The following is a 23,127-nucleotide window of genomic DNA, read 5'->3' on the forward strand; positions in this document are numbered from 1 at the left end:
AATCCACTTTATTTGAATACAAATTAATATTTTACAGGAGCATGCTTTTGTATGTGCTCACACATCATCAGCTGTAAGTTACAGAACAGTCACAGAATAGGTACAGAATAGAAACTGTGAATCAAACGCCTATCTAACCAATGATTTTTACATGGCACAAATACTAGACACGTCACGTGACCTTAGGAAGTTCCAATCCTGGTCTTCTGATTGACTCGTGGCAGTGAACGAGATCAATTGATCCAGATCAGTGAAGTGATCCGAACCTCCCATCAATACTATTACAATGTGGAGCTTCCTAACAAGAAGGCAAATTTTTGCGCCAGGGTACTAGCCAAGTTTCCATACTCTATGTATACTGTGGTACAGTTGGGAAGTAGAAAGATTCCAACCTAACAAAAAGAAAAGCAAGAGCTACTTGATCAGTCTGACTAATTATTATTTCTAATTTATATATTTTCTTAATTCCAACAAATTATTTGAAACTAGCTTACCCAGTGAACTTTGTACCGCCAAAATGTCAATGTATCTCATGTCACACCTGACTTTATTTGGTGAATCATGAAATTTATCTGACAATCAATATTTTCATTTACATCTCAATACGGTCTGCCTATGTGCTTAGTCATGCAGCATTTATTATTCCGAAAACATATTCTTCTCAATCAAGTAATATCTATCAGTAAAGTGTTGAATTAAAAAAAAATATAGATAGGTTAAATCGGTGTTTCAAAGATGAATTTAATGTTTTCATAGTTGTTGATTGTCAATAGATGGTCCAGGAAATATGCAATGTATGATGAATTACACAGAATTCCATATTCTTTCACCAACTTCTTTCTCCAGTATACAACATATTCTTTTACCAGTACACAATTTATCATAGGGTGACGTGTTCATTATACAGCTGCCTAAAAAGCAGTCGTTAGGTCATGTCAGAGGCCCTGAAATTGATCAGTAGCGACCTGAAAACTTTGACACCAGATCTGAGCCAGCCAGGTCACACAATATTATTATTATTACTATACAGCTGGTAACTTTAGATGCTAAATCATATTATCACAATATGATCAAGATCATATTTCCGTTCTTTGGTAGCCGCTCGACCGAAAATTTCGAAAACATAGGTTTGTATAATGGATTAATAAATAATTGTAATTGGCCCCCCTATTAAAAATTCTGGTCAGAAACCATCCCCAATATTCGCAGAACATATTCCAAAAGTTTCATGCCACTCTGTCAAGTAGTTTTCGAGTCTATAGGGAGAGAACAAACAAACAGACATTCATTTATATATATAGATTACATGAATATTTCATATGAAAACAATAGGTATAAGACAGTAAAATAGGTTATCTAAGTTGAAAAGATTTCAGAGTGGAAATTTGTAATAAAATGAAGAAATTGTGAAAGACCATCATCACTGTTGGAAATACTTATCAAGAGTCCTAAAAAACTACTGAAATTGGGCTAACAACCTAGTCTAAATATTCTTTTAAATGTTCAATAAACTAAATTTCTTCAACATGTCTAGATTTGGTTTGGTTTATTCTAGATGGTCTTCAACTAACCTACTTATATTACAGGGGAATATGATAATATGATCATTAATGCTTGTTATTGAATGGTTATTTCTACTATATATATATATATATATATATATATATATATATATATATATATATATTGTCACGATGTATATCGTAACTAGAGAAAGGCATTGAATTTAGGGCTCATTTATTCGACGCTCGGCTATCTATCATAGAATCTGAGGGGTCAACGTTCAAGCCAGCCACTGGCCTACCGCTCAGCGTTGCTGCGCATCCTCTCTCCCCTCCCTCTCGGTCACTGAGGGAGGCTCGAGAAAGGCCAGCAAGAGGCAGTCGAGTTCGGAGAGCCAAGTCGAGCGGTCGAGAGAGGTGAGAAGGAAGCAGCGAGCAGCTAGCAACGTCACAGTACACCAGTACTAAGTGAACTCCGATTTCTTCAGCGACCGGGAGTTGTGTCGAGGCTGAAGTCGATTAGCCTCTCACACAGTGAACTCCACTGCTCTACACTCGTTTGGGCGAGTGTTAAACGACACTTAACCTGTTTGGACGACGGGTTGCCAGTTTCGACCAACGACAACACGTCAGGTTTGGTCGAAACCTGACTCCCCATTGGTAGGCCACCAGTGGGGCTTCGAGGCGAGATAGGACATCCAGGAAGGTCAGGAAAGACCTTTCCCGCAACTCCGCGGACGATCCGGACCCCAGGAGGACAGCTAGTGCCCGGCCAGTAGGACTTAGGAAAGTCCAGAGTGCTGGCCGCCGCAGCGCGCTGGTCCAGTGCGGGATCGCAAGAGGACGTCTAGGAAGGCCAGGAAAAGCCTTTCCCGCAACTCCGCGGACGATCCGGACCCCAGGAGGACAGCTAGTGCCCGGCCAGTAGGACTTAGGAAAGTCCAGAGTGCTGGCCGCCGCAGCGCGCTGGTCCAGTGCGGGATCGCAAGAGGACGTCTAGGAAGGCCAGGAAAAGCCTTTCCCGCAACTCCGCGGACGATCCGGACCCCAGGAGGACAGCTAGTGCCCGGCCAGGAGGACTTAGGAAAGTCCAGGGTGCTGGCCGTCGCAGCGCACCGGTCCAGTGCGGGATCACAAGAGGACCTCTGGGAAGGCCAGGGAAAGCCTTTACCAGAGCCCCGCAACCAACCCGGACCCCGGGAAGACATCCGGTGCCCGAGGACTAGGACTCAGTCCCGACACGAAGCCCTTTTCTCACGACTAACACTGCAAGGTTCCTGTTCCCTTCTTTCCGCGACCAACCCTGTTTGGCAGTGCGAAAGCACGGCCCCTCTTTCCTAAAAGAGGGAAACATTCCTCCAAAGCACTCAGAGCCCTGTTTCAACCCCCAACCCGAGCGAGGGTGGTTGACGGACGCCCCACCGAGACTCCCGTCCCCTGCCGCGGCCCTCCCCAGTCGCCGACTGAGTTTAGCCGGCCCAGAGCGACACTGGGAACTCTGATAGAGATAGGTGTGGGCAAAAATCTACTCAGAAGATATATATATATATATAAACTGCAGTCTTCTCGGTTGAGAAAGGAGACACAGTCTCCGAAAATTTCCCCCATTTCTAATGTAAGTTTTCAAGTGTTTTCAATCTATTTATATCGTGATCGTGTCTCCTGTTTTAATTTATATTACAAACTTTAAAGTGTCTTCTGTTATGTGCTATATATATATAGTAGAAATAACCATTCAATATACACGGATAGATTAAAAACACTTAAAAACTTACATTTCAACGAGAATTTTTGGGAGCTGGGCCTCCTTTGTCAATCAAACAGGAAGTGAAGTGGTGCAGATTTGAACATTCCAATGGTTATGTCATTAACATTTGAACAATTCATGGTTATGTCAGCAAATCATACACACAAAGATATAGAGTACTATTTACTCACGTCAATAAATATATAAATAAGAACAAATAAAAAAATTGAAATAAAAAGCCTATCATGTTTTGAATTATTATAGAGCTAGATCCAACCCTTTGAGCCATTCCACAGACTCATCACTGACATCATGTACACCTTTAACCCCATCAGAGTAAAATTGCAAGGGGCACTCTTCGGCAATATGCCTCATAGTTTGTACTGCCGCCCCACAATCACATGTTTGATCATCTGTCAGGCCCCATTTTGACCGCCAATAATTTCATCTACCTACTCCTGTGCGGAAACAATTGATAAGAGACCATTGTTTCTGAGGAAGAGTCATACCATTTACCTGTACTGTTGGGTCTCTTATTACAGAGGAGTTCTGCTCAATAAAGTTATCCCACGATGCATTCCACTCTTTATCAGCTGTATAGTCTTCAGCAATTAACTGGGAAGCTGTCAGCATTGGTGGGTGCCTTGACTTGAGACAGTTGGGGTAGGGTATTAGGTCCTGTGTAATTGGGAGTTTGGGCTCTCTGATAATCTTCTCGTATTCTCTCTTCAGGTATGCCTTGCATCTTACATTGGGTGGGGCTATATTACACAGCACTGGGAGCCAAGGAGTAGGTGTGGTCATTAAGAGTACCACTGATGGTCCTCATAACCCTATTCAGTTCGACATCCAAGCTCTCAACATTTGCACTGTTAAGCCACACAGGGGCACAATACTCAGCTGCAGAGTAAACCAGGGATAATGCAGAGATCCGTAGAACTCAAGCATTGGCCCCCCAAGATGTTCCTCTGATATACTGCACCATGTTCGACCTGGTTCTTACTTTTGCAGCAGTCTTGGTCAAGTGACTTTTGGATGTCAAGGTGCGGTCCAGTGTGACTCCCAGATACTGAGGTTGTTTGTTATGATTGAGAGGTACATTTTTAAAGGAGACATTCAATTCAGTGTTTGCAAGTCGGTTATTCAGACGGAAACAAGCTACTTTGGTTTTAGATGGGTTGAGCTTCAACTTCCAAGTCCTAAAGTAATCATTGAGAATTGAAAGATCATTGGTGAGAGTTCAGTTTGTTTTAAGTCATCATTTTGTGAAGCCAGGGCAATGTCATCAGCATAGATGAATTTCCGAGACTATGTTGCTGGACTTGTGTAGACATTGAATAGTAGGGGTGCCAGGACTGAACCCTGTGGCAGGCCATTCCTCAGTGTGCGGAACTTACTCTCTTTCTGGCCCAGAAAGACCTTGATCAACCTGTTGCTCAACATAGAGTTCAGGAGGTGCTGTAATGCCCTGCATGGGATCAGCTTGTAGAGTTTAACCAACAGCCCCTTCCTCCAGACCATGTCATAAGCTAAGGACAGATCAATGAATGCAGCACCTGTTTTCTTTTTCTTAAGGAATCCATTCTCAATGAATGATGTGAGGGCCAGCACCTGGTCACAGCAGCTTCGGCCAGGCCTGAAACCAGCTTGTTCAACTGGAATGAGCTCATTCAGAATTGGTGATAGTCTATTGTATAGTAGACGTTCAAGTAGCTTATAACTAACACTCAGAAGGGCTATTGGTCAATAGATTTTGACACAGCTCTGATCTTTGCCTGGCTTCAGCACCGCGATTATTTTCGATTTTTTGAAGGTTGCTGGCAGGTCCCCACAGGACATTATGTTGTTGAAAAAAGAGAGGAGCCACAGTTGCACTTTAGGTCCGGTATTTTTTAGAAATTCAGGGAATACTTCATCCATGCCAGCAGCCTTCCCAGTAGACAGCACAGAAACAGCCCTCTCTAGCTCATCCATTGTGAATTTCTTTGAAATTTCCAGAGGGGCCTCCTTCTTATTTTTTAACATATTAAACTCCTCTGAAATGAGTTTGTCTGAGGGTTGGTGACTTGATTTGGAAAGACCTGCAATATGTTCAACTATGGATCCAGAATCAGGTTGAGACAATGCTTGTTTTGTCATGAGCTTTCCAGTAGTGTTTTCTCAGCAGTAACCATGATTTATGGCTACTTTGCGTGAAATCAAGAGATTCAACTGTCTTCACCCACTTATCTTGCCTAGCTTTGTTGAGGTTCTCAATCAACTGGTCAGCAGTCTCAGGATTACCAGTATTGTTGAACTCTCTGTAAAGATTGTCACACTCTTCATTCCAGCATGGAACATAGGCTACTCTCTTCTAAACCCTCTTAGGATTGCCTTCTTAGCTGAAGAGAGAATCAACCCCACAAATCGATCATAGTTTTTTACTAGGGGAGGAATGAAATGAATTGCAGTTTCAAGCCTGTTGGAGGAGAATTTCCAGTCAGCTTCATTAAAATTCCACCCAAGCCAAGGATGAGATCTAATCACAAGAATCAATATCCCTATTACCATCAGAACAGGCCTGTGCTGCAAAAGAGGAAAATTCCCTAAAACCTTTCTGCTAGTGTGCATTGGCTTGCCAGTCTGATCCGAAGAGCAGAAACTCAGGTCAGGAGAGTAGCCTCGGGCCCATTGTGCTGAGAAGAAGGTACTGGAGTCCTTTGCATCAAATATCAAGAAGAAATTGTTCATTTCTGCCCATCCAGAAAGCCTTTTACCACTTCTATCATTCACTGCATACCCCCACTCATTGTGATGGCTATTGAAATCTCCCACATAGAGGACTTGGTGATCAAAAACCGGTAGCACAGATTCACCCCACTGGGTGTTGGAGGTTTATAGATATTCACTACTGTTGTTCCAGAGATGACTATTGCCAGTATGAATATATCTTCAGTGCAACTCTTGTGGGCAACTGTTACATCAGAAATACCCTGCCTCACATAAGTAGCCACCCCATAGGTCCTATGGCCAATAGCATCAACAAGTGTGTATTCAGGGATTTTGCCTCTGGTATTCCTGTCTGGTTCCTCTATGTGTGTTTCTTGGATTGCTAACACATCAACTCTATTATTCAGGGCAATTTTACTGAGACACTCACCTTTTGATCTACTCATTCCCTCTACATTAAGATGGCATACATTTGAAATATTACCTATATTCTTATAACTAGGTTGATCCTGACAAGGGCCGATTGTTAGCTGACATAGTAGCTGGGAAATCATGTCAAGTGATGGTTCAGCACCAAAAATTGTTGCTCATTCTATGAAGCACGTAAATCCTATAAGGAACAAGTATGCGAACAACTCCACTCTCTTTTATGCAGAATTAATATCTTATATTTGTGTTGCCAATTTCCAACAGTTACCAATACCCCTGGAGAGACAAATGCTCTATTGGGTGATGACATATCTTTTTGGCTGTTGTTAATTCCAGTCCGCTATGGCTAGTATTCGACTGTATACTGGAGGCACTGGAGTGTACATTGGAGATTCATTATCCATGTAACAGTAGACCGTTCAAGAACGCGTACTGTTAATTGACTCAATATAATATCTCTATACTCTCTATAGACTAATTTTTGGAGGTTGAGTTTTTAAAAAAGCGTAGTTTACACAGCTTTTCCTGTAAAAAAGGTTAAATTCTCAAGTATACTGTCATAACAGTTCTATGGACGTACAGAAAAATTTATTGTTTTCAATTCAGTTACTATAGTAATTCCTATGTTTTATATTGATCTTATAATTATTTATAATATTGTAATTGTATGATGAAATAAAAACAGCCCAATATGTCCGTTTTAGTTTTAGTCAGCTTGAAAATGTGACCTGTGTGGTCACGAAACCATGGTCGTGTACCAAATTAAAGTGTAGAAAACTGACAACATCTATGTGTTTTTATTTCATCATGGAACGTTTCTACAACATCGACCACAACTCAGTTGAAGAAATTGTAATTGTACTTGACGTTGTTAAACAAATTGTATTTTTGTAACAACATTAGGACAATGAATGATTTTGATTTCGTTTGACTTATGAAATAAATGTAACAGGACGGTAACGGTCTTCGGCTTCCTCTCTATTGTTATAATTCCGTAATCCATTTCATTTGGGTTGAGCTCTTGAGATGTGTATATATCATGCAAATAGCTATGGAGTGTACAGCTTCATTCTTTTTTTTTTATACAATTTTGTCCAGCTTGATAGCATCACAGTTCTCTCACTCACTACTTTCATTATATTTACAGTCACAATATACAAAGTGAAATAAACTAATTATTGACCGAGCAAAGTGAGGTCTAAGATTAAAGTCGACGGTTTAGCATTTCTCTTTATGTTCAAATGTTTATAATTATGTTATGCATTCACAGCGAATCGCAGCAATAGATTTTCATGAAATTTGACAGGTATGTCCTTTTTGAATTTCGACGTATTCATCGTTTTTTTTTTTTTTTTGTTAATTTTGCATTTTAAAGATAATACAAAAGGAAAATGAGTTTTATTCGAACACCAATATTACCGTAAAAATCAGACTATACAATTATTCATCATAAATCAGCTGTCTAGTGGACTACAATACTAACCGTTCAAAAACATCAGACATCTTAAAAATGTATCTCTCCATCAACGTTAGTAGACAGTTGTTGTCTGCTACCTTTTTCTTCCATAAGCTGAGACCATGATTCTAGTTTGGAGTTATTGATAGTAAACATTTTTTTTTTACATTTTTCTTTTTTAATCTGATGATTAAAATTGCAACAAATATTATTGAAAAGAGATTGATTCCTAAAATCATGAAAAGTCACAAATGAAGCTTATAGGAAATCAGCATTATGGTAGTTTATTTTTTTAATTTTAACACATTGATTTTTCACCAACACGACAACACAGAATGTTCTCTGATGGGTTGATTGGATTGGCATATCGACGGCAGCCAGACCTGATAACAGCGCTCACACTCACATCCCGGGACGACAAGTCACGGTACGATAGGACAGAGAGCTCTATGTATATTTAGGATTTTCCTAGACATTTTAAATTGATGAATTATTTATTAATTCTTAAGGAAAAATAACAACAGGTCAATGTAACTTACTGAGCGCAAGGTCTAATGTTCACAGAACAACTAGTTAACATACAGTCAGCAGTCTTGCGTCTTTGACACTGTGATATTTTGTTTTTGGATGGTTATAAATTGTCTTGTCTTTTCAATAGGAACTGTACATTAAAACTCAAAACTTAAACACAAAAATGTAATCTCCTTGATTTGGCATAAAAAACGTTTTTAAATTTTCTCCAAAATCCAGTTTCTTTGCAATTTCATTTTCAATCAAGAGTATCGCGAGTGAATATTGAGCCTTTCATGTGCCATTGTAGAGCGCAAATACATTTTAATAGGTTTGACTTTCATAAAACTACGTTCTGCACTAGCCACGGGAATTGTCAGGAAATTGAATTGTGCAATCCACAAGTTTGTGAACATGTCTTTGCTGTTAAACTTTTTAAATTAAACTCAACACTTCGCTCGCTATGAGCAGATTGGAGGGGATAAAAATGCTTAGAAGGAGGAAACAATCGCCTATTCTCAAATTTGGAGAATTTTCTGTTGCCTCTGCTTGAGTACCGTACAAGAACATGAGATCAGTAAACATCACATGCTCCTGTTTCCAAAGAAATCGCTTTAGACAACAAATACTATAGTAATATGTAACTTATTATTTTACATTGATCTAATATGCAGATAATATATAATGAAAGGGCCAGGCGCTTTCTGACAGTCAAAACACAACACAATGTACTCCGTGCAATCAACTATGACCACTCATATTGCAAGCAGGCGTCAGATGAACAGCCAGTGAACAGTATATTTATTATTTAGAAGAAGATTGTGTAAGGACGATATGGAACGGCGGAAGGAGCCTCCAACAAAATATGTAAGCACGATGGCCTACACCAAATATGTAAGGGGGAAAAAACTATGATAACAAAAAAAAGAACAGAATAAATAGAACTCCAATTAATGAATCTTTAACATATATACATTTGAACAAAACAAGATTAATTTGATTATAAAACAATATTTGATATGAATTAATGGGGAAAACACTCGCTTGCTGCTAATGAGGATTCAATGTTTGTGGCTATGAAAATTAAAGAACAATGATTCAGTAGTCACCTACCTTTTTGAAATAGCTTCCCACTTTGGCATCCACTGGTATTTCGCGACTTTAGTATTCTTTTAAAAAAAGAACAAATATTAACTGAACCAATGAATAGGCTCAGAACCCGTCTCCCTTAACAATACAATTATTTTTATACTGCCCCATCTGTGACAGAATAATTGAACTATTAGACGAACCGAAATCTAGCCTTTTTCACTGGATCAGCCGGACTTAACTCTCAGTCCTATCGAACGAGCTCACACACTGACACCCAAAAGTAAAATTTTGGGTATTAAATATAACTCAGTCAATGCCAAACATGAAGCCATTTCAAGTACATATTTTTATCTGTCGCACAAGCAGCACGTTTGTTATTAAAAACAAAAGAGAAGCTACATTAATTTTGACAACAAATCAAACAAACAATCTTTCTGTCGATGACAAAAATTGTTCAAGGACAAAAACACTGTTCATTAAACTTTTACAATTAAAACTCTAAAATCCTGATCAATATGAGATAAATATATGATTCATATATATGTCCCATATGACCAGGTGACAATTGGAGATCATTCACTATCACAAGCTGTTCAAATCCAAAATTGAGCAAAAATTCTGTTTTTTTTATGTCGCCGAGGCGCCCCACAGGCCGCGGTGCCCAAGGCGACCACCTCGGTCGCCACACCCACGCGACCGCTCTGTATATGAGTCACTGTTTTTGACAATAATTTTGGTGGGACAACTTTCGAACCACTATATACCAAGTTCAATCACTCTCCCAATCAATTTCTTGTGTGTTATGGTCAACAGAAGAACACGATGGCCTTGTTCACTACCCCCCCCCCCAAGGACATAACCTCTAAGTAGCTTGACCCTTCCCCTAACATGATCCTAGGTACGCCTATGTTGACAGAAGAATTGAGAATAATGTACCCTATTTATGTTTATGTTTTTGGAGGGACAGATACAAGGATCCAAAGGTTCAAAGGTACCTTATTCAGAAGGGTGAATGCATTGAAAAAAAAACTTTGAAAGCTGATATTCCTAGTACTTGATAATTATTTAATGTTAATAAAGCCTTCAATAACTGCAAGGGATATGCTGTATGTTGTATACTTTCCGTAGAGAAATTATGTACAAAAATAAAAAAAAATAATTCTATATTAATGGTGTATTGCAATAGATTAAAAGAACTCAAGAAATTGTATTCATTTTTCACGAGTTACAACTGAACTGATTTAGAAAATTAAATTATTTGAGTATACAATAAAGATTGGATCATGGAGCTTTTGTGAGTACTGACATAAATGCTTAGAAGCTTACATTTGGTTTTGATAAATTATAATAACTTAACAGGTTTTTGGTAAGGATTTCAATGTCAAAGATATTAAAAAATAATATATACATGATCTTGCAAAATAATAATCATGATAATATTATGTTGATCAAATATGAATAACTGCGAAAATTTGTAGAAAATGTCTCATACTTTTGCAAATAGAATAAATAAGAACATCTCATAACACTCGAAACATACAATATTTAGAGCATTCAAAAAATAATATGTTGGGCTGTTGTTGAGCCTAGAATGCCAATCTCATGCCAAGTCATTGATGAAAACAATCAATGGATTATCGAATGAATGTATCCATTCATCAGAAGACTGGAAGTGAGGAAAATAGTATAAAATGGAGAGAAAAGTTTAAAATATGATATAAAAATTATTGTTTATTACAATAACTAAGTTATTATGATGTAAAACTTTTGTGGGTAGCCTGCTGTAGGGATATGTTGAGATATTTTTGAGCCTCGAATCCTCGAATGCCAAGCTCAAGATTTTATTACTTCAGATTAAATCAAACACTCAATGGAATTATCGAATGTGCATCCATTCATCAAGAGATTGAAAGTGAGTAAAAAGTCTAAGTAGATAGGAAATACCAAAGGATAACACGATAAAAAAGGATCATGACTAATTACAATTAAATATAGTGATGCAGAACTGTTGTAAATATTATTCACATGAAAATTGAAAATAATCAAGCCTATTCAGAAGAATGGATGTATGCAAAAATACATGGAATGGTATTATACATAGGCCTACTGATTAATTTCATGTTGATCAAGTATAAATATTTATTAAAACATCATTCATTTTAATCTTATTCATTTATTTTTGTATTGGAAATTTCTATTGATACTCGCTGCCAGCACTCAAACTTCGGTTTTGCAGGCAGCGCCTATGTGTTATTTAGATTATCGAAGTTACTTTTCGTGTGTAATTGCAACTTCACGTCTGAAACTGAGCTGTCACCTGTGAGCTGAGAGAACCGTAAATTATGATGAAAATGTACTAACTGCTGCATCATCAGTTCACTGAGGGTTCAAGGTCAGAGCAATAGCAGGTACTTCGAGCAGTGGAGGCAAAATAATTACACATTAAACCTACAAAACGAGGAGGTTTTTGTGTACACTTTCAACTTACTATCCGGAGAGGAATGGGATTTGAAGACAAATAATAATTATTTGTGCAACTAGTGCAAAAAGTGACAATTTGCTGCACCGAAAGAAACGTTTACGTTCTTTGAAACTGAACGTTCTTGAGTGCAGCAGAGGAACTTTGCGCACGTATTCCACAAAAAAATTTTCCTACAGTTACCATTGAATATGATAAGTGAATAATTATGGATAAAATGATGGCTGAAATCCATCAAATGTTTGTGTGTGTGATGCTGTTATTAATAACCTTAATTCATTTGAAAATTGATAATCCAATTGAAGTTGAAAATTCTCAGCCAAAGTTCTCATTTCTATTCATTCAAGAATCAGAAAATATACAGATAGAACAAAAAATTTGCATTCATAATACATGCCTAGCGTTTACCTAGCGGGAAGAATCGTACAGTCTAAGTTTGTTTCATCCAGCTAAAAACTACTGAAACAGGATTCAGAAATTTAGACTTATGCTCAAATTACCGAGAAAAATGCTCAAAGTAAACTGAAAAATATTTATAAAATAACATAGACAACAGAGAATATTTATTGTAGTATTCTTATGTTTTTTATTATTTTTATTTATATGGATATCGAACGGTAATCATTTAACCTCAAAATTCGAATTTTATAATGTTTATTTGCTACTTTTCTCATTGCTTGCAGTTGAAATAATAATTATCAATGGAAAAGAACTATTATTTCTTATTAAATGATGGGAATTCGTGAATGATGATTATTCAATTATGATTTAGATGAACATTATTCTTGTTTTGGATTTCTAGATTGGGATTTTATCATAAATGTAGGGTAGCCATTGAAATGATTCTTATCTAAATCTAACCACAGTCATTGTTACCAACTTAATTTTTGTTTTCGTGCACTAATCCTCCATATAACCCACCAACTATTTTGTGTTGCCATGATTGAAATCTGGAGTACGCGAAGTAATACTTTGCGCACTAGAGCGGAGATTCTTTGCGTTCTGTAATCAGTGCAGGAATGGCCACTTTTCAAGGTATCTGTAGGAAAATATATTTTTTTGAACTTGATCAATTGATAGTTCCATGATTACCTTGCTAATGAGAGGCTTACACCAATAACCATGATACTTTTTTTTATTATTAAGATTTATTGAAAATCAAGGAGAGGATTCTTCTATAGAATTTGGGACTAGATAAGTTCTACTTTCAATAACCAAAAAACAAAGCATGCGGAAACCCTTGAAGATAAAATATTAGAATGAGTTATTATACTTTTTGAAAGATCATAATTGGGCGGTTGTTGAACCTAAGTGTTTGGCAAGGCATCTAATTATCGAAAAATTCATTAATCCTGATTGATAAATAAGTTCTTTTTCTGAATAAAAAAATGAGTAGTAAATATTTATTTGATGTGTATATATTTCTTTTGTGAATTTAACATGCGATTGATGGAATCGCTATCCTTCCCCACGTTTAAAAACTATTTCTATTCTAATTCATTGTCGGTTATGATTGTGACTAGTATAGGTGAAACAATCCACAAACTGAAAATCCTAAATGAATAATTTGGCTTATTATAATTACACATTCATAGCATTTGAATAAACATTTCACGTATCGATATAAGCTACTCAGTAGGCTACTGGGATTCAAGAAATTGCACGATTCACAGTGCATCCCAACTCTAAATTCCGGGGTGGTCCTCGACATTGCTGGTAGGTGAGGGAGTACCTACATAGAAACATTTTTTTGGGAACCCCTGGTCTACATTGCTATATTGCGTTTTTGTTATTTGTGCTTATTTAAAAAAAATAGAAATTCCGGAACTGCTATACAATGAGCTTCCTGATAGTGGTAGAGTACCGTACTCCATTTTATGTCTCATTGTTGAGAAACTTTCAGCTACCCAAATCAGATTATTTAATAATATGAACTAGAAGGACTCACTGCTCACACAACCCTGATTTCTCATTCTTTATTTTCTCCAAGAGAAATCATTCTGGAATGCCTTGACTCTTTGAGTAATAGCCTGCGCGGTCACCCTCCCTATCTGAGAACTAGTGACTACGATTCTTTTTGAGCGGGGTATGATTACTAAATCTTTTCTCCGGAACAACGTCTTTTCACACGAAGTGAGCATGCCATACACAAGTAAAATATTCAATCTAAGGTTCACAAGACAGTTTTTGCAAGGATATTGACAGACACAGAAGGAAATGGCAATATGAAGAGAAACAAAGAGACAAATTTCATTTTTTCTTAGCCTATCCTGATCTTTAGATACAATGTTAGGTTACCAACTTTTTAGTTTTCTGTAAATAAAATAGTGAATTCTCAGAGAAGCCTGTTTGAGAATATCAATTTACTGACGTGCTATTCTTGAATCTTAACAAACCTCCCATTCCCATCATTCTAGCAATAGACCAACTTCAAAGCGGAAAATTCTCGGGAAATTGTGTTTTCAAGAGTCCATGTCTCAGTCACCATTCATTGTGATGAACCTAATTCGGCGTTGAATTCTAGAGAATTTTGTGCTCTTGGAAACGTAATTTTTTTCGGAAAGCAATACTTTCCTTCATCTCATATTTTTAAAACAAGTGGGTTTGAAACAATTTATGGGTGTGATTATATTAAATGCATATAAGTACATGAGCACGTAAAGCTGCGTACAGTGGAGTGACGTTCGGTTGCGGAAGTCTGTACGCACCTTTAGATCATGCATGAACCGAAAAACAAAAAATCTGGTGTGGTGCACTCACACAACTTTCCTAGCCTTTATGAAAATTGATCAACTGACGATAGTGTTCCCGCACATCTCAAGTCTACTATTTTAAGATCTGAGCCAGCTGGTGACAGGACAATAACGCTGCAGACACACAAAGTCTGCTATCTCTTCATAGTGAATGATTTAATAGAATCAACAGTTTGCAATTGAATAATCGTATTTTCTCGAATTTCGAGCTTATTTTCAATTCTAGGTGAAAATGTTACTGAACACTAATTGTAGAGATTTTTAAGCTCAATCTTTTCCACTTGATTTTTTTTGTTTAATTTGTATCTGAAGCCTGATAATAATTGGGAATCTACAATCGAAATTTGCATAGATGGTGTAGTGCTCCTGAAATTTTTATGGGACTTGTGGCAGTTGATAAAGCTTATCAATGACTATTTTAGGTATGAATTTGATCAAAATCGTTGGAGTTGTTTTTGAGAAAATCGCGAAAACCCCTGTTTTTGACAACATTTTCGCCATTTCAGCCACCATCTTTAAATGAATTTGATCGAAATTGTTCGTGTCGGATCCTTATAGGTGAAGGACCTTAAGTTCCAAATTTCAAGTCATTCCGTTAATTGGGAGATGAGATATCGTGTACACAGACACACATACAGACCAATACCCAAAAACCACTTTTTTGGATTCAGGGGACCTTGAAACGTATAGAAATTTAGAAATTGGGGTACCTTAATTTTTTTGGAAAGCAATACTTTCCTTACCTATGGTAATAGGGCAAGGAAAGTAAGAATGGGAAGTGCCATTGAAACAGGTTATAATTTCCATAAAGCTGCTCACACTGAAGACATCCAGCAAGTGTACGCATCTATAGTGAGGTCCACGTTATAATGACAATATTTGTTCAACTTTGGTTTCGCTATCCTTGTCTATCATTCGACAAAGCCGGTGGTACTATCCTTTTCTAGGTCCACAACGATGCCACTCATGTTTTTGACAGTGTAGAAATATAATTTATTAAGCAGAGAATCGGCATCGCCATTCTCCTATCTTTATCCACTGCCATTATAACGTGGACCTCACTATAGTGTGAGTGTCCTATTGCTCTTTACAGATTTTATTTATGAGCAAGTGCACACATAAATAACCAAGCGAGCATCTGCTCATTATATAGTGAGGTCCATGTTATAATGACAGTATTTGATCAACTTTGGTTTTGCTTTCCTTGTCTATCATTCGACAAAGCCGGTGGTACTATCCTTTTCTAGGTTCACAACGATGCCAATTATGTTTTTGACAGTTTAGAAATATAATTAATTAATGAAGAGAATCGGCATCGCTATTCTTCTATCTTTATCCACTGCCATTATAACGTGGACATAACTATATACGCATCCAATGTGATCACACCGTAAGTTACAAGGTAATTTAAAATGTACAATATAATAATTCTTAAACATATTTTTGTGGTGGGCTATTACTTATTGCTGGGTATTTTCATCAAACTGTTATGCATGATTTATTCAGGGCAATTTATATTAATTTGAATGAAAGTGTCAAGTTTACACAGGTAACCAAACTTGTACATGCCTCCTGTCAGCCTGGAATAGAGCATGGTTATGTTATGCCAAAATGGTTTTCAAAGCATAACTTATAAAATAAGTAGAATTCATTCTTTGTGTTGTGCTTGTCTCTATTTAAAAAGATTATCAAGCATCATTGCAATAATATCTATAGTTTTACATAATTAACTGTATTAGGTTATTAAGAGGTAGAATAATAGTTTATGATTTCTGATCTGATTGGAGATTTTAACCTCAAAGTTAGCTAAATGCAATAGAAATTAAAAGTAATTTGTAACAAATTTAATGCTAAATTAATAAAATAAACATTGACTTACCTTTTGCTTCAAGTCTTACAGTGAATGATACAATAAAAAACAAACTTTAATCTATACTTTTGTTAAAATAAAGTCATCACCGGTACGTGCTCCCTATCTCCCTCTTTAATTCTTTATATCTTCATACTTCATGATCATGATTCATGAGTAGTTTCTAGATAACTAGATTTCGTTTTCGCTGGCCGCTGGCACCTTAGACCAGTTATAGAATAGACACGCTAGGAAGTCTAGACTCTGAAGCCAACATCTACAGCCAAATCCACCCATCTTGACGTCACAACCAAGCTAATAACAATGCATTGTTCAACAAAAATGTAAGTTACACACAACAAACTCGAAAAAGTTTTCTATTTTCTATAATTTCTTTACGATGCGTGACGTCCAGATGGGTGGGTTTGGCTGTAGATGTTGGCTTCATCGACTTTCATGAATATACAATGAGCCGTGCCTATTCTATATCTGGTCTAAGTCTGGTACCCGCTGGTTTCGCTGCAATGCTATCTTTACCTTACACAGCACATCAATACGCGAGTGCAGGTATTGTTTCATCAGTTCTTTCATTGTAACGTTCTCAGCAATGACAGTTACTGAGCACACACTGTTGTTGGGAGCTTGAGACATTACAAGAAATATCTACATATTGCCATTTACAAAAAAAAAAACCAAACCTCTCTAATCTTTCCTTTTACCTCATGAGAATTCACATTCATTTTACAATGTGATTTGAATTTTGATTGCACGCAAAGCTGAACAATACTCGAACTGTTCAATACGCTGAACAAGCTGACCGTTAATGGGTAATCTGTAAGATAAGTTTTGATGATGTAATGTTTCGCTATAAATTCTTAGACCAGTTATAGAATAGACACGCTGGGAAGTCTAACAAACCACTCTCTGTCTCAGACAGCACCGTATCGCGCATACGTTAGCAACGGGTTTTTCCCGTTCCATTCAGTCAGATCTTTGAATGTAACGTTCTTTGTGATGATGGTTACCGAGCACTGTAACTGAAGCCAATCTTCATTCTATTTGATGAAGATATTATTATCTAATGATGATTTATCATTAAATTCAATATAATAATCAATATATTATCATTTTATTTAATAAAAGAAAGAGTACTTTTGAAAAATATAATTAATAAAATATAACAGTTGTTATTTAACTGATGTTAAAAAACACTATAACTAGGTCAGCATATTGTAATTTCAAAACAAAAACCGAACCCTCAACCTCCCCTTTCAGATTTAAAACATCAATAAACATAACTATTTGAAAAACGTCTAATCCCTTCCAGCATATTGCAATTTCAAAGCAAAATCCTAACCTATCTTTCCACCTTTGAAATATCAAAAAGCATAATTCTACCTGGACCATAGCCCTTTCTAGTATATTGCAATTTTAAAGCAAAAACCCAACCTAACCTTATAGAACATTATTAAATATAATCAAAAAAAAACTCAACCCCTTCACATTTAATAATTTAGATTTCAAAGCAAAATCCTTAACCCCTAACCTATCCTTTCACATTTGAAACATCAAAAACATAACACTAACTGCAACCCTAGCCCCTTCTAGCATATTGCAATTTCAAAGCAAAAACCTAACCTATCCTAATAACACATGTAAGTGGGGTGTGGAACGGCGGGAGAAGCCTCCACCAAATATGTAAGCACGAAGTGCCAACACTGATCAATATGAGATAAATATATGATTCATATATATGTCCCATATGACCAGGTGACACACATTATTAAATATAACCTGAATAAAACCTAACCTCTAACCCTTTCACATTTAATACTTTAGATTTATTCGTCATCTTCAGAACAAAACATAAACATGTTGTTCATTTCATGAACATGTTCACAAACATGTGGTTCAAAGCAAAATCCTAACCCCCTAAACTATCCTTTTACCTTTGAAACATCAAAAAACATAACTCTACCTAGACCCTGGCAATATCAATTGCAATTTGCAATAGCAATACCTATTGCAATTTCAAAGCAAAAACCTAACCTATCCTAATAAAACATTATTAAATATAACCTAAATTAAAACTAACCCCTAACTCTTTCACATTTGTTGAACGATAGACAATGATAGCAACACCATTGCAAATCGTACACTACCATTATAACGTGGACCTCGCTATAGATACTCAAAGAATACTTTTGAATAACTATGTTATAACTGTGACTGTTGCTGGCCGTTACTCTGTTTCTGAGACAAAGAGAAGCTGCTGCTACCTATTCCTTGGTATAGCCTCTGAAGCCAAAATTTACAGCCATATCACCAAATCGTGACGTTATCATCGGTTGGAAAACTTTCAGATTGTGTCAATTTCAGAAGGATGTAAATTATTATTCATTAAAATGGTGAATTCTCGCTGGAATAGACACAATCTGCTATGAAAAACAATGTAAGTAGATATAAAAGGCGGGTCCTGGCACACAAGTGTGCCAGAACCCGCCTTTATCTCAAGGTCTTCCAGGTCAACCACCCTAACCTCAAGGTCATCCAGGTCAACCAACCTAACCTCAAGGTCATCCAGGTCAACCACCCTAGCCTCAAGGTCATCCAGGTCAACCACCCTAACCTCAAGGTCATCTAGGTCAACCACACCCACCACAAGGTCATCTAGGTTAACCACACCCACCTCAAGGTCATCTAGGTCAACCACACCTACCTCAAGGTCATCAAGGTCAACCACACCCACCTAAAGGTCATCCAGGTCAATCACCTTAACCTCAAGGTCATCCAGGTCAACCACCCTAACCTCAAGGTCACCAAAAAAAAAAAAAATTGAAAAAAAAAAATATTAAAAGAAAAAACAAAAAAAAAAAATAATGATGAAAAAAAAAAAAAACCCTAACCTCAAGGTCACAAAAAAAAAATTAAAAGAAAAAAAATTGAAAAAAAAACAAAATTGAGAAAAAAAAATTGAAAAAAATAAAAAAAAAAATTGAAAAAAAAAAAAAAAGTCGCGCAGTTATAAAACACAGCCTCGGCTCATACTGTCCATAAGAGTAAATCCTGTTTGTATGTTGTGTCGGCAAGATATCGGTGTGAGATTAACAACAAGGTATTCTTAGTCTAGGACTCTAAAAGACTCTCTGTTGTGAGGCCGGGTGACATAATTATTCTCGAGTGACGTTTTCATGTGAAAATTCAGATTTTTCTCCCCTCACAGGTTTTTACCTTGAGCATTATTGTTCTAAAAATCATTTTGTTTTTATATGTATGTAAATAATGTGTGTGTATGTTGAACAATAAAAAATTTGAATAATCAAGATTGATATCCAGTTCTTCAAACTGAAAATATATGCAGACGTGGAAGAAGAAGAAGAAGAGGAAGAAGATGAACAATAATAAGAAGAAAAAATATAGATAGGAGAAGATTATAACCGTTGAATACACTATTTTATCTATAACCACTCTTTTGACGAATTGAAAACTTATAAATTACTGGTGGTACACCCATACAGTCAGGGGTGTATTCAAATACCGTTGGATAATATCTTTCCAATATTGTTTCATTCATCTAGAAGTATATAATCTGTTCTTTCTTACATTGATATCACTTATGTATAAGTTACAGCAGTATCAAAATTATTTGATATTGACTGAACAATTAAAAGTCACATTGAAATGGTTATTTTGGAGTTTGGTAGAATAATACATTTACATGGAACTCAATTATTCATTGAAGGCAATCTACATAATTCTAATAGGTTCTGATAACCCATAATGATAAAATAGGTGTTCAATGAATAAATGAAGCCTAACAACTTGAAATATATTTCAAATTATTTAAGATTAAATTGATTCTACCTCGGTGCTAGTCAGCTTTACATTAATTGTACATGTATCATTGTATTGAATTATTGAATATTTGATGATTTTGGTAAAACGACATTTTAATCCTGGACTAGTAGTTCTATGAACAGTAGACCTCGCGCAGTTATAAAACACAGCCTCGGCTCATACTGTCCATAAGAGTAAATCCTGTTTGTATGTTGTGTCGGCAAGATATCGGTGTGAAAACGGCTAATGGCTGTTGGGGTTAGTGTATAAAAAAATGCTATCATCAAAAGCTAATCTCCTTCAACACACTGGCAACAGGTCAGCCCGAGTTAAAAGCAGATTTCGAGAGAAAATACTATGTTTTCTTTCCGTTATTAATTGCATGCGTCATTGCATGCAATGAATAGTCAACACAACTGATTTTTTACTAAGTTACATTAATATATTAATTGCATGCGTTATTGCATGCAATTAAAAATCCACAACAGCTGAATTATTATGGATGATTCTATTCTGATTTTTACTGTAATATTGGCGTTCGAAGGAGACTTTACCTATTGTATTAACCTTGAAATGCAAAATTTCCAAAAAAACCTTGTTTAATAAGAAATATACCTGTCAAATTTCATGGTAATCTATTGCTGCGTTTCGCCGTAATTGCGGAACATATAAACATAAAGAGAAATGCAAAGCCGTCGACTCAATCTTAGAACTCACTTCGCTCGGTCAATAAATCGAAATTTTAAGAAACCACAAATATCCTGGATGAAAAGGGGAATGAAATGCTATGTAGATATGAATCTAAATGTCCAGGATACACTAAAAAGTCCACTAAATTCATCATTTTTTTCTCCCACAGGAGAAACGTTTTAAGCTGGCATCAAATGATGTCACCACATTATTTACATATGTAAATTATATATTTATATATGTATGTCACGTGGATTGAAGGAGCGTTGTTTGTCACGTTGTTTGTTGATTGAAGGAAGATTCTATTCTACTATTTAAATAAATCATAATATAATTTACTTATCCACTTCAAGATTTACATAGTGATAATAAGTAGGAAATGAAATGTATAGCAAACACTTCAGTTGCTATGTAGGCCTACTGTATTGTATTCTGTAGTGTCTTATTTTTTACTAAAGTGATGAAGTATCAGAAAATACTATTATTCAGCATTGTTATGTATTATTTTCAATGTCATTTTTTCTCTTTCTTTTCAATAATTTGTTTTTTTAATAAGTAGATAACTTAACTATTGTTTGTTTTTAATCATGTTATTTGTATTATTTTTTTGTATTGTTATAATACTTGATAGAGAGTTGAGTGTAAGAGAGGGTCGACTGCGCCCTAACTTCGCTCTCTGAGAAAAATGAAGGCAGTCATTCTATTCTATTCATGTCACCATAATATATATATTAAAAAACAGATGACATCCAATTTATTAGAGGGAATGGAATGCCTTCATCTTCATGTGTAGGCAACACACCACACCAACCTTGTTCCTGTGAGACTGACCTTGTCTCTGTGAGACTGACCTTGTCTCTGTAAGACTCACCTTGTCTCTGTGAGACTCACCTTGTCTCTGTGGGAACTTGTTCTATGAGACTGCCATTTATAAAAATACTTGTTCCTATGAAACTTGTCTCTGTGACACTAATATCGTTCAAAAACACTACTTGTCTCTGTAAGAACTTGTCTCTGTGATACAGACCCAATAATTGAAGTACAAATGTACTCATGGTGGTGTAAAAAAAAGTAAGTCCGACCCAACCAAAGACACCAAACCAAAATAAAGTAAGTTTAAGGAAAAGCTATGCGAAGAGCCTTTAAACAATTACCTAAACTCCGATTTTTTTTCTTTTTTTGGTGGTTGGCGGGGGTGGAGGGAAAACCCGAAAGATAGATTAGGAAACAACTCCAGAAGTGATACTTCATTTTCAGTTGGTGTTCAATTTTCAGCTGCTCTAATATAATTATGCTCTATTTAGATATGCTACACCATACATCCGCATATATAGGCACTAAGCTTACCTTGTCTAAAATATACAGCATTTTAATGAGTATATGGATATATATATATATATATATATATATATAGATATATATATATATATATATATATATATGTATATAAGCTTACAAGGTCATAAGCCAACATCTACTGTCATATCGCCAAATCGTGACGTCAGCATTGGATAGAAAACTTTTCTGTAGAGTTTGTTTACATTAGTAGATATAAAAGGCGGACACAAGTGTGCCAGAACCCGCCTTTATCTCAAGGTCATCCAGGTCAACCACCCTAACCTCAAGGTCATCCAGGTCAACCACCCTAACCTCAAGGTCATCCAGGTCAACCAACCTAACCTCAAGGTCATCCAGGTCAACCACCCTAACCTCAAGGTCATCTAGGTCAACCACACCCACCACAAGGTCATCTAGGTCAACCACACCCACCTCAAGGTCATCTAGGTCAACCACACCTACCTCAAGGTCATCAAGGTCAACCACACCCACCTAAAGGTCATCCAGGTCAATCACCTTAACCTCAAGGTCATCCAGGTCAACCACCCTAACCTCAAGGTCACAAAAAAAAAAAAAAAATAAAAAATAAAAACATATAAAATTGGGAAAAAAAGGGAAAAAGGGGAAAAAAATTCCCTCCAGATCCTGAACTGGGGTATAAAAGGAGTTGTTCTACAAGGAGTGGGACGTTGTGTCTTTGACAGTTGTGCCGTCAGTACGTGTGTGTACCACCAGT

The 23,127-nt window shown here is 36.4% G+C and overlaps 1 protein-coding gene and 1 long non-coding RNA gene across 2 annotated transcripts in view; one reads left to right on the forward strand and one right to left on the reverse strand.

Moving 5' to 3' along the window:
- LOC111046399 (nuclear pore complex protein Nup133) overlaps nt 1–16,724 on the reverse strand; it is a 63,364-nt gene extending 46,640 nt beyond the window's left edge. The window contains exon 1 of the mRNA XM_039427546.1: nt 16,557–16,724. The gene's annotated coding sequence lies outside the window, so the exon portion shown is untranslated. The remainder of the gene's footprint in view (nt 1–16,556) is intronic.
- A 2,264-nt stretch (nt 16,725–18,988) lies between these two features.
- Nucleotides 18,989–22,838, forward strand: LOC120351209. Its single transcript, XR_005571234.1, has 3 exons — nt 18,989–19,041; nt 22,650–22,709; nt 22,800–22,838. It is a non-coding gene; the product is annotated as an uncharacterized LOC120351209 (long non-coding RNA).
- Nucleotides 22,839–23,127: the final 289 nt, after the last annotated feature.

This window comes from Nilaparvata lugens, chromosome 4, assembly GCF_014356525.2.
Source record: "Nilaparvata lugens isolate BPH chromosome 4, ASM1435652v1, whole genome shotgun sequence".
In the NCBI taxonomy this organism is placed as follows: Eukaryota; Metazoa; Arthropoda; class Insecta; order Hemiptera; family Delphacidae; genus Nilaparvata; species Nilaparvata lugens.